At 44.4% G+C, this 13,034-nt stretch overlaps 1 protein-coding gene across 2 annotated transcripts in view; it reads right to left on the bottom strand.

Annotated features, from left to right (window-relative positions):
* LOC114705179 (SREBF chaperone) overlaps positions 1-12,706 on the bottom strand; it is a 72,308-nt gene extending 59,602 nt beyond the window's left edge. Inside the window, exon 1 of one of the 2 annotated variants that reach the window (XM_037207959.1) lies at positions 12,645-12,706. The gene's annotated coding sequence lies outside the window, so the exon portion shown is untranslated. The other variant, XM_028886874.1, reaches the window with a different exon arrangement.
* Positions 12,707-13,034: the final 328 nt, after the last annotated feature.

Here is a 13,034-nt window from a genome sequence, read left to right as displayed (position 1 = left end):
TAGCATTGTCCTAATAAAACCATACAGGACTTAGCCTGGCAATGGTGGCACACACCCACAGGCGGCAGAGGCAGGTGGATCTCTCATTTCAAAGTCAGCCTGGTCTACAGAGTGAGTTCCAGGCCAGCCAGGGCTACAGAGCAAAACCATGTCTCAAAACAAAACAACAAACAAACAAACAAAAAAAAAACAAGAAAAACATATAGGACTAAATTTTTTAAACATTTTTTAAGATTCACTCAAGTCGGGTGGTGGCACTCACCTTTAGTCCTACCACTCAGGAGGCAAGACAGGTGAGTCTCTGTGAGTTCGAGGCCAGCCCGGTCTACAGAGCAAGTTCTGGGACAGGCTCTAAAACTACACAGAGGAACCCTGTCTCAAAAATCCAAAGGGGAAAAAAAAAGATTCACTCAATTAATTTTATGTGAGTGCTTTGTCTGCATGTATGTATGTGCAACTACATTTACCAATGCCAAAACATATTGTAAAATAGTTAAACTTAACAAAATAAAAACCCCACCAACAGACCCACAAGTACATATGGCAAAGTATACCACATACAGAAAACAAAGGAGGCCTGGAGAGATGGCTCAGTGGTTAAGAGTACTGGCTGCTCTTTCAGAGGACCTGGGTTCAATTCCCAGCACCCACATGGCAGCTCACAACTGTCTGTAACTCCAACATCTGACACCCTCACACAAACATGTGCAGGCAAAATACCAATGCACATAAAAGTAAATAAATTTTTTTAAAAAGGCCTTCAAATATTAAAAAAAATAAAGAGACATTTTAAACAATTGAGAGAAAAAATGACTTATTCAACAACAGGTATTCCACAAATAGTTACACACTGGAAAGAATTAAGTTCAAACTATATTTCACACTAAAATAAACCCCGAATGCATAAGACATAACGGTAAAAATATGTAACATACATAAGATAATCTTAATATAAATTTAAAGATAAAATTACAAGATAGGTCAGCAAGATGGCTCAGTGGTAAAGGTACTTGTTGCACATGCCTGATGACCTGCGTTTGATCCCAGAACATACCTTTAAGATAGAAGGAGCCGGGCAGTGGTGGCGCATGCCTTTAATCCCAGCACTCCAGAGGCAGAGCCAGGCAGACCTTTGTGAGTTTGAGGCCAGCCTGGTCTACAGAGCGAGATCCAGGAAAGGCACAAAGCTACACAGAGAAACCCTGTCTCGAAGAAAAAAAAAAAAAAGATAGAAGGAAGCCAGGCCATGGTGGCACACAACTTTAATTCCAGCAGCTGGGAGGCAGAGGAAGGTGATTTCTGTGAGTTTGAGGCCAGCCTGGTCTACATAGTGAGTTCCAGTCCAACCAGGGCTACACAAAGAGATGTCTCCAAAAAAGAAAGAGAAAGAGTTCTCTGTATTTGACTGTACATGCATAAAATACCCCTGAATAGACACACAAGGACATTCTGTCGCTAGGGAGAAGATCTGTAACAAGAGCAGGATAGAAGGGACAGTTTCCTGTGTACACTGTTAGAACTTTTGAGTTTTGTTCTCTATTAATTAATTTTTGCATTTTAAAAGCTAAAATTCAGGGCTGGTGAGATGACTCAGTGGTTAAGAGCCATGTCTGTTCTTCCAGAGGACCCAGGTTCAGTTCCCAGCACCCACATGGCAGTTCACAACTGTCTGTACCTCCAGTACTAGAGGATGTGACACCCTCACACAGGTATACATGCAAGCAAAACACCAAAGCACATAAAAGTAAATAAATCTTAAAAAAAAATAAAAAAAAAAAAAAAAAAAAAGGCAAAAATCCACAAACAATGAAGGACGCCTTCTTGTAGATGCAGCAGCCTCCTTCTGGCCTCTGTGGCTGTATTTCTGGCTCTGTGGTCATTTGGATACTCTCAGCGCCCTTCACTGACTGCAGTCCCTCCAGGGAGGAGTCATGGCTGAGTTGCCTTGTGTTCCCCGGGTGCACCTGGTGCCTCAAGTGGACCAGGTCGGAAAGTCACTGCAGTTCGGTCCACTGAGTTAAACTAATCCACTAGTGAAAACAATTCATCATACGGGGAAAGAAAGTTGTTTCTTTGTTGTTTTGCAAAGTAATAATGCTCAGGGCAGGAAACTTAGCTTCTCTAAGCATCAAAACTAGCCAAATCAACTGGAGGAATTTTCAGCAGACCAAGCTACCTGCACTGAAAACAGAAAATGAGTGAGTGGCTTTCAGAGACTCTGAAGCACAAGCACTAACGAGGACGACTTTTGACACATCTTAGTCATCGCTGGGATGGCACAGCGACACCTCCATTCAAGGAAGACCTAATTGGACTCACTGGGATGGTTGTCAGAGCCATCTGCATGATCTTCACAATCTAGAATCAACAAATAAAGGGTCTATTTTTATTCCTTTGTGACCTAGCCAGGAATTACTAGCAAAATGACTGAACTGACTCTTCACTGCTAATATGAGGAAAGAACCTATTTTAATTTCATTTTTTAAATGTTTACTTAAATGTATATATGCATCTGCACATGTGTATGAGGAAATGTATTCAGGTGCCCAAGGAGCAAAGAAGGAGGCAGGGTGTCCAGCACCCTGAAATGGAGTCACAGGTAACTGTAAACTGTCTGATGTGGATGCTGAGAACCGAACCCAGGTCCTCTACAAGAGCAGCAAGTACTCTTAAGCACTGAACTCTCTCTCCAGCTCCCAAAGAATCTATTTTGTTTGGGTTTTTTTGTTTTGTTTTGTTTTTCAAGACAAGGTTTCTCGATGTAACAGCCTTGGCTGTCCTGGAACTAGTGCTGCAAGCCAGGCTGCCCTTGAACTAAAATCACCCAGCCCAGCTGGAGGGGCTTCATTACAACAGATAAAGCCCTTGACCCAAGAAGGTGCTCTCAGCTTCCAGAGGTGCAGAAGCAAGGCCAGGACCTGCACTCCTGATGCCAGCCACACTGCAGCACCATCAGGTCACACTAGCCAGAGAGTGTGACAGTCAGGACACACTCTTGCCTGATGTCCTGCTGGTAATGTGCTCTGATGGAAGACACCAAGACTCTAGACAATTTATATGACCTAATCTCCAAAACAGAACTAATAGATGAGTCTTTGCTCTATCACTACCACTTCAAGATTCCTTACTATAAAGGCTGTATGGTAGACAGCTCCATTCTACCCACGATGAATCCCTGAGTGGAGTAACAGAAGCAAGCCATGAAGAAGCAGCTCACCTGGGGTCCTTTTTCTAGGGGCCAGAGTCTGGGGACCCTCAATGTTCTCAACACAACAGCTGCAGAGTACAGCGGCCCCTCCCAATAAACTCTATCAGAGGAGACTCTCCATCCCTACAGCTCTTTCTTGCCCATCTGCCCCAAGCTTCCCATCCTAGTCACTAAGTCCAAATCAGCCTCCAAAATCCCCACAGTTACCCATCATCCTCAAATTTTTCCGCCTTATTCACTGAATCAGGGTCCTTTAATCAAACGGAGAGCTTGCCAACAGGGCTATTCCAAGGCTGGAATTACAGTCAGTGGCCGTATCTTAACTGCTGAGCTGTATCTCCACCCACTCTTCTATACACTGAGAAGTAATGAGTGGTGTGTTGGTGGGCTAACTATGAAGACATATCCCAAAATGCAAATACATCTATAATTTGTTATTTTCTACTCTCCATTTCCCCAACACATAAACATCACCTGGCTTGTAATTTTTTTTTTCCCCAAAACAGGGTTTCTCTGTGTAGTTTTGGTGCCTGTCCCTGGATCTCGCCCTGTAGACCAGGCTGGCTCTGCCTCCCGAGTGCTGGGATTAAAAGGCGTGTGCCACCACCGCCCAGCGTAAATTTTTTTAAAAAGATTTACTTTTATTCCTTATGTGTATGTCGGTATCTCATGGGTGCCTATGTGAAGGTGTGAGCGTGTGGGTGGGTGGGGTGCCCAGGGTGCCCACAGATACTGGAAGAGGACATTGGATCCCTTGGAGTTGCAGTTATAGAAGTTTGTAAGCCCCTGCAATGTAGAGTTGAATTTCAAATTCTGGTTCTCATGATACAGCAGCAAGCACTCTTAACCACTCTATCTCTCCAGCCTGTGAATTTGTTTTTTGTTTGGTTTCTCTGAGTAGCCCTGGCTGCCCTGGAACTCTGTAGACCAGGTTGGCCTTGAACTTGGAGACCTACCTGCCTCTGCCTCCCAGTGCTAGAATTAAAGGTGCGGGCCGCCACCACCTGGCAAATTTGTTTTTAAGTAATATTAATAACTCTAATGGGATTGCAGAGATACATACACCCAGGTACAAACACATAAAATAATAAATCTTTAAAGTTTTTTAAAATTAGATTTATTGTATGTGTGTGAGTGTTCTGCTCAAATGTATGTCTGTGCATCACAAGCATGTCTGGTGCCCTCAGAGATCAGAAAACCATATTGGATCCCTAGAACTGGAGTTATAGATGGTTGTGAGCCACCATCTGAGTGCTGGGATTTGAACCTGGGTCCTCTGCAAGAACACGTGATCTTAACCACTGATCCATCTCTTCAGCCCAATAAATAAATCTTTAAAAAAATAGTAAGAAGATAAATAATGAGAAAGGAAGATATCTGACATCAACCTAAGGCCTCCATACTCACAGCAAAAGAACAATGCATATGCCACACACAAGCCCACACTTACACATAGATCAAATAGACAATAAAAATAAAAATTTGTCTCAGCCAGGCAGTGGTGGCGCACACCTTTAATCCCAGCACTTGGAAGGCAGAGGCAAGTGGTTCTCTGAGTTTGAGGTCAGCCTGGTTTACATAGTGAGTTCCAAGACAGGCAAGGGTACACAGAGAAACCCTGTCTGGAAAAACAAAAACAAAAAATATTTGTCTCCATTACCCAACTAGGATTTATTCTCAGAATATAAGGTTGGTTCAATAAACAATATAATTAATATATCACATTAACAGAAAAGAGCTGGAATATAACTCAGAATAGTGCCTGCCTAGTATGTATGAAACCCTCAATCCAAAAACCACCACCATCACATAAAATCATGTGTCAACAAGCACCTGTGATGTCAGTTCTTGGGAGGTAAAGGCAGGAAGATCATATGTTCAAGGTCACCCTCAATTATACAGCAAGTTCAAGACTATCCTGTGACTCTGTCTCAAAACAAAAATAAGATTAAGAAAAAAATTATGTGCGGTGACTAGTCTACAGAGTGAGTTCCAGGACAGCCAGGGGCTACACAGTGAAACCCTGTCTCAAAAACCAAACAAACAAACAAAATTAACTAAGTGCGATGTCCTAAATGGGCACCTCAACAACACCCCACCCCATACTCAGAGAACATCAGGAAGAAAGACTGGGAAGACTTTAAGAGCCAGAGGCTGAGGAAGACTGTGGTAAAACGGGTCTTTTGGACATGGCATGACCATTGCACAAATGACCTCACAGCAGCTGCAGCAGACTGCACAGGACCTGGACAAGATCAAGCGGTCAACACTCCAGCATGGACAGGAAAGGGCCTCAGGAGGCCCCAACACTAGTTGGGGAGCTACTGACAGGTGGTGGCTGCTGGGGTAAGAAGAGTCGGTTTTCCTTAGGGGTGTGACCCGTGGTCAGCTGCCCATGCTCCAGTGGATGCCCCACACGTGAGCACAGAGGCATAGTCAACCTGACTTAGACGGTTACATAAAGAGGAGGAGGAGAACGTGAAGTTGGGAGGATGATGTGGGGGAGGTCTAGGAGAAGCTGGAGGGGGTGAGGGTAGATACGATCTAAATTCATTGTATGCATGTATGAAGTCACCAAAGACTAAACAAATAAAAATCACAATGATCATCTCAACTAGTATAAAAAATGTGTCAAAAATCAATACTCTCGCCGGGCGGTGGTGGCGCACGCCTTTAATCCCAGCACTCGGGAGGCAGAGCCAGGCGGATCTCTGTGAGTTCGAGGCCAGCCTGGGCTACCAAGTGAGTTCCAGGAAAGGAGCAAAGCTACACAGAGGAACCCTGTCTGGAAAAACCAAAAAAAAAAAAAAAAAAAAAAAATCAATACTCTCTTGATTAAAAACTAAACAGAAGGAAGCTTCAACACACACATAAAAGCTACATGGGAAAAATGCACAGCTGCCCGGCCTGGTGGCCCACATCTTTAATCCCAAGACTCAGGAAGTAGAAGCAGGCAGATCTGAGAGTTCAAGGCCAGCCTAGTCTACACAGTGAGTTCCAGGACATACATAGTGAGACCCTGTCTCGAAGAAAAAAACAAAAAACAAAAAAACGAACCAAACAAAAAACACATCATACTTGGCAGGTGAATAGAACAAAGACTTGAACCTTTTCCTAAAATCAAAACAAAGATATCCATTTCTGCCACTTTTATTTTATATCATATTGAAGGTGCTAGTCAAAACTGTTACGGAGTATCATTTTAACTGTGTAAAGGTGTGTTACATTTGTTTCTGCTGCTTTTGTTAACGATGCAAAGACATGATACATTTGTTGGATTAAATAAAATTAACCTGGGGTCAGGAGGCTGAGTTAGCAATTAGCTGACAGGAAGTGGTAGGGAAGAGCAAGGAGAAGGACAAAAACAAGGAGAGGACACCAGGGGCCAGCCACACATCCACCCACAGAGTAAGAAGGAAAAAAGTATCTGTGTACTTATTTGGGAGCTGGATGGTGAACCCCCAAAAAGCAAAGAGTAAAAAAAAAAACAACTACACAAAACCATTAGGCAAAATTCTTCTCCCCCATCTCATCTAGCCTTCTCCTTAGGCATCTGAATTCAAAAGTAAAATTATCTCTATTCCACATGATATAACCACGCCATGCACTACTGCCCAGCTTACATTTTTTTTAATGTGCTATTATTGTATGTACAAGATTTACATGGGGGGTGTATGTGCATGTAATGGCACCCATGTGGAGGTCAGAGAACAACTTTGTGGGTCAATTATCTCACTTTACTTTGATGTGGATTCTGGGGTCAAACTCAGGTCACCAGATTTGTGGGGCAAATACTTTTATTCTCTGAGCCCTCTTCTAGCCCCTTCATTTTTTTTTTTTTTAATTTGGGTTTTTTGTTTGTTTGTTTGTTTTTAAGCTGAGTATGGTGGCACATGCCTTTAATCCCAGATCTCAGGAGGCAGAGACAGGCAGATCCCTGAATTCAAGACCAGCCTGGCCTACAGAATGAATTCCAGGACAGCCAGGGATACACAGAGAAAGCCTGTATCAAAAAGACAAAACAATGTCAGGCAGTGGTGGTGCATGCCTTTAATCCCAGCACTCAGGAGGCAGAGCCAGGAGGATCTCTGTGAGTTTGAGGCCAGCCTGGTCTACAGAGCGAGATCCAGGACAGGCACCAAAACTATACAGGGAAACCCCGTCTCGAAAAACAAAACAAACAAAACAAAACAAAAAAAATTGTTTTTATTTTTAATTGTGAATATATAAGGAGAGTACACATGAACCTGTGGAATCTAGAAGAGGGCACTGGATCCCCTGGAGCTGGAGTTATAGGCAGTTATGAGCCACTATGTGAGTGCTAGGACCAAACTCAGGTGCTCTGCAAGAACACAGGACAGGCAGAAAAATGGGAGAAAATATCTGCAAATCATTTATCTAACAAAGGATTAACATCTAGAGTATATAAAGAACTTTTATAACCCAACAAGAGAACTCAACACAATTCAAAAACACACAAAGAGGGTTGGAGAGCGATCTCAATAGTTAGGAGTGTGTACTGCTATTGCAGAGGATCTGAGCTGAGTGCCCAGGCCTCACATAAGACACTTACAAATGCCTATAACTCTAACTCCAGCTTTTCGTCTCCTTGAGCCTCTGCACTCATGAGAACATACCCACATACCTACATGTAATCAGAAAGAATATGGAGACATGGTTCAGCAGTTAAAAGCACTGACGAGGCCGGATGGGGTTGGCGCATGCCTTTAATCCCAGCACTTGGGAAGCAGAGCCAGGCGGGTCTCTGTGAGTTCGAGACCAGCCTGGTCTACAGAGTGAGTTCCAGGACAGGCACCAAAACTACACAGAGAAACTCTGTCTCAAAAAAAAAAAAAAAAAAGCAGGGCTACTCTACCAGAGGATCTGGATTTGTTTCCAGCACTCACATGGCAACTCACAGACATCTGTAACTCCAATTCTAAGGATCTGTAACCCCTCTGTCTCCTTGGGCACTGCATGTATGCGGTGCACAGACATCCATACAGGCAAAACACCCATATACATAAAAATAAATAAACTTAATAAATCTAAAAATGTGCAAAGAACTTAAATACTGCTTATGTTAAGTGTGACAAATAACCTACAGATCATTTAAAGTATAAGATAAGGGGCTGGAGAGATGGCTCAGAGGTTAAGAGCACTGACTGCTCTTCCAGAGGTTCTGAGTTCAATTCCCAGCAACCACATGGTGGCTCACAACCACCTATAATGAGATCTGGTGCCCTCTTCTGGCCTGCAGTCATATATGCTGTATACATAATAAATAAATAAATCTTTAAAAAAAAAAAGTATAAGATAAGAAAGGATTTGGGCAGGTCATATATGAATTTTATGCTATGTTATAAAAAAAAAACTGTCAAAACCCACAGATTTTAGTGCCTAAAGAGGATTCTGGAATCAATCCTCCATGGATACTGAGAGACAACTGTATATCCAAATGAACATGCAGAAAATATACAATGAGGGGCTGGAGAGATAGTTCAGAGGTTAAGAGCACTGACTGCTCTTCCAGAGGTCCTGAGTTCAATTCCCAGCACCCACATGGTGGCTCACAACCATCTGTAATGAGATCTGGCACCCTCTCCTGTATATATAGTAAATAAATAAATCTTTAAAAAAAAAAAAAAAAAAAAAAAAAGAAGAAGAAAATATACAATGAACTAAAGACAAAATTTCAAAGGTATATCTGTATACTAGTATTACTATATATTCTCAGCCTTTTGACTATGATTAACTGTACACTCATGTTTCTAACATCATCATTCCCAATAACCAAAGGGTAGAAATAGCACCAATGTTCACTGAAAGATAAATAGAGTTCTTTTAAAATGTGGGTTTATAGTATTGTTTTTAATCCTAGCACTCAGGAAGCGAGGCAGATGGATCTCTGAGTTCAAATCCAGGCTGGTCTATGAGTTCCAGAACAGCCCAGATTATGCAGAGAAATGTTGTCTTAAAAAAAAAAAAAGTGGATATACATCAAAATACTATAACTCAATCTGAAAAATGAATGAAATATAATAAACAACACATGCATGAACCTTGAAAACAAGGTGAAAGGAGCCAACACAAAAGAAATACATGAGGCTGAAGAGATGGCTCAGCAGTTAAAGGCAACTGTTCTTGCAGAGGATCAGGGTTTGGTTTCCAGCACCCACATGGTTGTTCACTAACAACCATCCCTAGCTCCAGTTCCAGGGGCTCTAACACATTCTTCTGATCTCTGTGGGCACCAGGCATACATATGGTACACGTACATACATGCAATTAAAATACTCATGCACATAAAATTAAAAAAAAATCTAAAAAGTATACAATTTCCCTTAGATGAGAGAATTTATCATAAGCAAGCTCATAGAAACAGAAAATGGAACAGAGGTTGCCAAGACTGGAAGACAGGGAAATGTGGGATTGTTTAATGGGGACAGTTTCTGTGTAGAATAATTTAAAAGTTCTAGAAACTGACAGCAATTACAGCTATACAATATTGTGAGTACATTTAATATCCCTGACTACTACATTTAATCATTAAAATTGTAAATTTTATGCTATGTGTTATTTTCCACAAATTAAAAATAAAAAAATAATTAGAAAAGTGTACCAAGTAGAGTGGGGAAGAGGGATGAGATGAGAGGCCTGTCTCACTGAAACTTGCCATCTCAGATTCAACTCCATGCACAGGCTGCTTACTCCACTCCCACCACCTCCGACTACCTCCCATCTGCCAACAGGACAGCAGGGAGACTGTGAAATCAGTGGGCACATCAACAGGAAAACACAGACTGTGGTCAGGTAAACAAGTTTGCACACAGACTCAGTCCCTAAGTGGCTGGCGACCCACCATGGCCAGTGAGAAAACTTGCCTGAGATTCACCGATAAAAGAGTTAACACTACTATCCCATCTGTTCACTATGGGACGTGAGAGGCAAACACTGGAGCCCCTAGCACAGTGCCCAACTGCACCAGCACTCAAAAAACTCCATAAAGAGTGCCCAGACGTATCACGTTAGGTGGCAAAAGTCACCTGATCTTGTTTCTTTAGCAAACCCAAGATGGTAGTTAAGTTACAGGGGGCAGGAGCTCATGTGGCAAAGGCTGGAAGCCGTGGTTTGAAGGCCTGATCCTCCACGTACAAGCTGGAAACTGGTTCAATGGGAGAGAGAACAAAAACCACACATCCAGTACTTGTCACAGCCGACCAATGGATGCCTGTCGTCAGAGTAAGCAAACAGCACATGATTCTACCTAAGAGTCTCCTAGGCTCCCTGAGACACATTCATCTGAGGGGATCCTGAACTATGGACACCCTAAAGTTTACCACCTACGTTAACAAATACATATGTACAGCAGGCATAGTTCTTTCACCGACAGGACAGTTAAGCAGCTTATATATGACAAGAAAATCACAATTTTTATGGCTCTGTGTTTACTTATTCTTAGCTACAAACTAAGAATAAAGTGTTTGTTTGTTTTTTTCTTCTTTTGGTTTGTGATTTTTTTTTTTTTTCTTGGAGGGGGGCAGTTCCGAGACAAGGATTCTCTTGGAACTCGCTCTGTAGACCAGGCTGGCCTGGAACTCACAAAGATCCGCCTGCCTCTGCCTCTGCCTCCCGAGTGCTGGGATTAAAAAGCATGCGCCACCACCGCCCGGCAAGAATAAAATTTTTTTGTTTGGTTTGGTTTGGTTTTTCAAGACAGAGTTTCTCTGTATAACAGTTCTGGCTGTCCTGGAACTTGCTTTGTAAACCAGGCTGACCTTGAATTCATAGATTTCCACTTGCCTCTGCCCCTGGAGTGCTGGGATAAAGGGTGTGTGCCACCACCACCCGGCTAAGGATGAAGTTTTTTACCCACCTCAGGACAGTAATCTAAAATTGGGGAGGGGGTACCCAAGCCAGTGACTCTAAAGCACATGGAAACTTCTGGAGATGTTCTCTCTCTCTCTCTCTCTCTCTCTCTCTCTCTCTCTCTCTCTCTCTCTCCTTTGCCACAGTAGCAAAAGAGAGAGTATTCAACAACAAATGAATTCCAAGTCAAGCCAGCTCTTCCATTTCAATTTATGATCAACAGAATGAGTGATAAGCAGGAGTAGTGGCACACAATCTGTTATCCCACATATTCAGGAAACTGAGGCAGGAGGATGAAACTTTGCGGTCAGCCCGGGCAACGAAGCCCGACTCAAAATAAAGAGCCACTGCTGTTGCTCAGTGGTAAACCAGCGCCCTAGTCCCACATCTCCAAAAAATGAATAATCACTATAATGTTTATACTTGTATATACTGTTGGTTGTTTTTAAAGACCATGTGCCAAGCAGAAACACTGCAAATATATATAAAACACTTTAGATCTGAAATACATTAACACAGACTTAAAAAGATACAATCTTCAATTAAGCATCACTCTGCATACACCTAAAAAGCATTCAGTACTAACCAGACTTGATCCTGACTATAATAAAAGCTTCAGTCGGCAGCACAGCACCCTGCGAGGGCAGCACACTACGCACGAGAACTCTACAAATGCACACAAAGATAACAGTCAAGGCTGTTCCTACGTCTTCCCAAAAATTATTGCAAGATCACCAGAGAGAGTTTAAGCATCGGCTCCATCACCAGAAGAGATGAAGTGAATTAGCAGAACTAGGGGAGATTCCTGCCAGAACCGCCCCCCTCCACCCCACCCCCCCCCCACCCCACCCCCCGCCAGAGGCTCACTGCCCTCTTCAATGCCTTCCTCTGAACAACTTTCTGTGATGCGGTGTGGACCCAGGGCTCCCTGCAGCCATCACTATCGCATCACAACCCCGATGCAGCAAACCCACCTGGAAGAAAACACGAGCAACATGAGAGCAAAGTTTAGGTTTAAGCAACGCAGAAAACCAGAAACCGAGCACGCCCAGCGAAGAATCTACATGTTGCCTCGCTATCGGATCTTGGAAGAGGCAGGACTGAGTCGCAGGACTGAGTCACAGGGTCTAGCCCGCACTCCGGAAACCCTAGACAACCCCAAGGCAGGCTCCTGAGACCCAGGGCGACCCCGGTAGCTCGGCCTGGGCGGGAGCGCGGTCGGGAAGGGGACGTGCGACCGTCCGGCCCCCGCGCCAGACTGCGGTCTCCGGAGCCGCCCTCGGGCTGCTGGACAGCGCCCACGCCCGCGCGTCCCTGCCCGGGCTCGCCCCCATCCCGGAACTCCCGGGCACGAGCGGCGCGAGGCCGGAGCCGGGGCCCTGCCGCGCCGTGGAGACGCGCGCTGAGGTACCTGTGGCAGCGAGGCAGCTCCGGGGCAGCGGCGGCGGAGCGGCGGAGGGCGGCCTGCGGGCTCCTGGCCCGCGGTCCGGTGTTTGCAGCCCGCCCCCTCCCTCCCGGCCGCCCGGCGCCCGCGCAGCTCCCCGCCCCTTCACCTCTCAACTCCTACCTTTCCCCTCCCGCTCCGCCGCCCTCCACACGCGCTCCCAGCGGCGTGCGCATGCGTGATCTGGCTTTGCCAGCGGCTCGGGTCCGCCCCCTAGCGGTCCCCTGCCACACAACCGCGGGAGGAAGAACGGGAGCCGCCTGTGGCCTGAAAAGGGAATAGGGTGGCAAGTGTCCCTTCAGAGTTTTGACAGCGCACTCCCAGAAAGTCACCAAGTAAATGCACAAGAGGCTCATGTTCCATGCTTTATAGTACCGGAGAATTAGAAGCGGGGCTGTGCGTGTGGTTCGATGGTAGAGCAATTGCCTTGGACCCTGGGGCCCTGGGTTTGAGCCACGGCATTACCAAAAAAAAAAAAAAAAAAAAAAAAAAAAAAGGAATTAGAAGCAACTG

Source organism: Peromyscus leucopus, chromosome 7 (genome assembly GCF_004664715.2).
Source record: "Peromyscus leucopus breed LL Stock chromosome 7, UCI_PerLeu_2.1, whole genome shotgun sequence".
Taxonomy (NCBI): Eukaryota; Metazoa; Chordata; class Mammalia; order Rodentia; family Cricetidae; genus Peromyscus; species Peromyscus leucopus.
Note: the sequence above shows the minus strand (reverse complement) of the source record. Positions and strands in the feature narration are given on the sequence as shown.